Here is a 3,452-nt window from a genome sequence, read left to right on the forward strand (position 1 = left end):
ATAAAATAAACAAGCCTGTAATATATATGTATATACACACACACACAGGGGTGGGCACACATAGGTGTACAGTTGTTTGTATAGAAATACAATAATTAATTAAAAAAAATACAAGAATTAACTCACCCTAGCCTGTGTGGCTCAGTGGATAGAGCATCGGCCTGTGGATGGAAGGGTCCCGGGCTCGATTCCAGTCGAGGGCACGTACCTCGGTTGCAGGTTCCGGGGCCCTGGTCGGGGCGCGTGCAGGAGGCAACCAATCGATGCGTCTCTCTCACATCGATGTTTCTCTCTGTCTCTCCCCTCCCTTCCACTCTCTCTAAAAATCAATAGAAAAATATCCTTGCATGAGGATTAAAAAAGAAGAGATACAATGTTTAATAAATAATAATACAAGATTAAACTCTGTGTTCCACATACTCACAACCGTACACCTACTTTTGCCCATATATTTATATAGAGATAATCTCCCGAAATCCCCGAGGGTGAGATCTGGGGCTGTGGAATGTCCTCCCTCCTAACCCTGCCCAGACAGGCCGACGTAAACACACCACAGCCTGACACTGACACGCAGACACAAAAAGAAACACGCACCCCAGAGGCAGCCCAGACACACACACACACACACACACACACACACACAATGGTAAACTGAGTGCAGGCTGGCGGGCACGTCGGGTTGCCCAGCACGGGGCGGGGTGGGGGAGTGGGGGTGTGTGTGTGAGGCTGCTAGCCGGCTCTCTAATGCCCTCCTCCTGGAGCCAGAGCCAGAGGGGAAGGAAAGACTGACAACTGATTCAGGCATCCAGACGGCAGCTGATCCTGCGACACGAAAGTCTGGAACCAGACTCGGCCTTGGTCAGGACTGTCTGCACTGCCCTGGAGAATGTCTTTCCTTTTTTTAAAAAAAAACAACTTTTTGTTTGTTTTTTTGTTTTGTTTTGTGAATCCTCATCTGAGGATATTCTTCCATTGATTTTTAGGGAGCGTGGAAGAGAGAGGGAGAGACAGAGAGAAACATCGATGGGTTGCCTCCTGCACGCGCCCCGACCAGGTCGGGGAGGAGCCTGTGACCAAGGTACATGCCTTTGACCAGAATTGAACCCGGGACCCTTTGGTCCGCAAGCCGACGCTCTATCCACTGAGCCAAACCAGCTAGGGGTTTTTTTGTTTTTTAATAGATGCAAAGAAAAGGTGTTTAAAAGTCATCATAACTGTCGCACCTACACTTCAAGACCATCTTGCCCGGCTGCTGGGTTGATTGGCAGGGCAGCCTCCTAGCGAAGGATGGCTCTTCCAAGCTCGGGGTGTGTTGGGGGAAGGCAGCTGGGTGCCCACGGCTGCTTCCCTGCCAACCACCAACTCCGGATCCAATCGGAACAGAACCAGGATGGAATCCAGGCCTCGATGCCCCAAACGGCGCCCGATTTCTTCCAAGGAGAAACCTCTGTACCTGAATTCATCCAGATGAAATGTATTGTCTGATTGCATTTAAGATCTTCCCTACCAGCCCAGCCAGTGTGGCTCAGCAGATGAGCGTCCGTCCACCCAGGAACCAAGAGGTCACAGGTTCGATTCCCCATCAGGGCACATGCCCGTGTTGCAGGTTCGATCCCGTGCAGGAGGCAGCCAATCGACGAAGTTCCTCTCTCATCGATGTTTCTCTCTCTATCCTGCTCCCTTTCTCTCTCTCTGAAAATCAATAAAAACATTTTACAAAAAAGGAAAAGAAAAAAAATATTCCCTACCAATCTCACACCCAAATCTCGATGGTTACTGCTATGCGGATTCCCAAGGTCAAAGTTGATTTCTCAATGAAGAAAAAGGCAATTGAGATGCCACCGTTCTAGACAGAGCAATGGAACCTGGGAAATTGAACTTCTAGCCCAAGCTAAACGGCATCTCAAGGTTTTAGGGAGAGTGGAAGAGAGAGGGAGAGACAGAGAGAAACATCGATGTGAGAAAACACATCGATGGGTTGCCTCCTGCACACACCCCAACCAGGGCCCAGGCGGGGGAGGAGCCTGTGACCGAGGTACATGCCTTTGACTGGAATCGAACCCGGGACCCTTTGGTCCGCAAGCCGACCATGAACAAAGGTCACACGGCCTCTGACCTGTTCTCCCAGGGGCCTTGGGGCATGAAGAGGGGCAGGGCAGGCAGGAAGTGGCTGATTGGTGAGAACTGCGTGCTACAAGGTGTCTGAAAGGCCTGGCTGTCAAGGGCTGGGCTTTCGGTGTTCCTGCATGGCACCCACTCTTGTTAGCCAGTGGGTTGCGGGTTGTCACTAATGTTAATGTCTAGTAAGAACCACCAGCCTGCCCGGCCGGCGTGGCTCAGTGGTTGAGCGTCAATCTATGAACAGGAAGTCACAGTTTCAAGCCCTGATGCATGAAACTCCATACCACACAGGCCTCAAGTGGTGGCCAAGGGCTGTGGTTTCCTTTCCTGTCCCCCAAGGCCTTGCCTGGAGCCCAACACATAGTGTGTGGTCAATACCAGTTGAATGAAGAAATGAATGGCTGTGTGGCTCAGTGGTTGAGCGATGACCTATGAACCAGGAGGTCACGGTTAGATTCCGGTCAGGGCACATGCCCGGGTTGCAGGCTCCATCCCCAGTAGGGGGCGTGCAGGAGACAGCCGGTCCATGATTCTCTCTCATCATTGATGTTTCTCTCTCTCTCTCCCTCTCCCTTCCTTTTCTGAAATCAATAAAAAATATTTAAATAAAGGTGGGGGGGTGAACGCAGTAGAAAACTACAGCCTGGCGCAGGCAGACTTCCAATTCCTGAGCTTCCTGGTTCCCTTGCAACTGGGATAGGGCCCCCAGCACAGCCCTGGCCTGCAGGACTCAGCACGGTCGTTACCCCCAACCCCCGACTTCCACCCCTCCATTCGGGGAGGCCTGTTTGGGTACAGTGAGCCTTCTCGGACGACTGCACCCCAAACGGATTCCTCCTCTCTTAATGCCTGTGGCCTGAGTCAAACCGTCCTGCCCTTGAATGCTGGGTCCTTAGGCGACTTCTGCTCCAAGGGGACAGGGAGCGGTCAGGATCTCCTAGCCCAGCTGTGGGCAAACTACGGCCCGCAGGCCGGATCCGGCCCGTCTGAAATGAATAAAACTAAAAAAAAAAAAAAAGACCGTACCCTTTGGAGCCCAGGCCCTGGCTGCCGCCTTCCCGGTGCCCTGGCCGAGGGACGATGATGTGTGGCCGAGGGTGAGACGGTCACCCATCACAGGGTCCTCCACCAACCCCCCCACCCCCCAGAGCAGCAGATGGGGCCAAAAACTGATACTTTTTTTTTTAATAAGTATTTTCCCACGTATCTTCTTTTTTCTTTTCTTTTTTTTTTTAATTAATCCTTACCCGGGGATATTTTTCCATTGATTTTTAGGGAGAATGGAAGAGAGAGGGAAAGACAGGGAGGGAGAACCACTGATGTGCTTGCTG

Source organism: Myotis davidii, unplaced genomic scaffold (assembly GCF_000327345.1).
Source record: "Myotis davidii unplaced genomic scaffold, ASM32734v1 scaffold954, whole genome shotgun sequence".
Classification (NCBI taxonomy): domain Eukaryota; kingdom Metazoa; phylum Chordata; class Mammalia; order Chiroptera; family Vespertilionidae; genus Myotis; species Myotis davidii.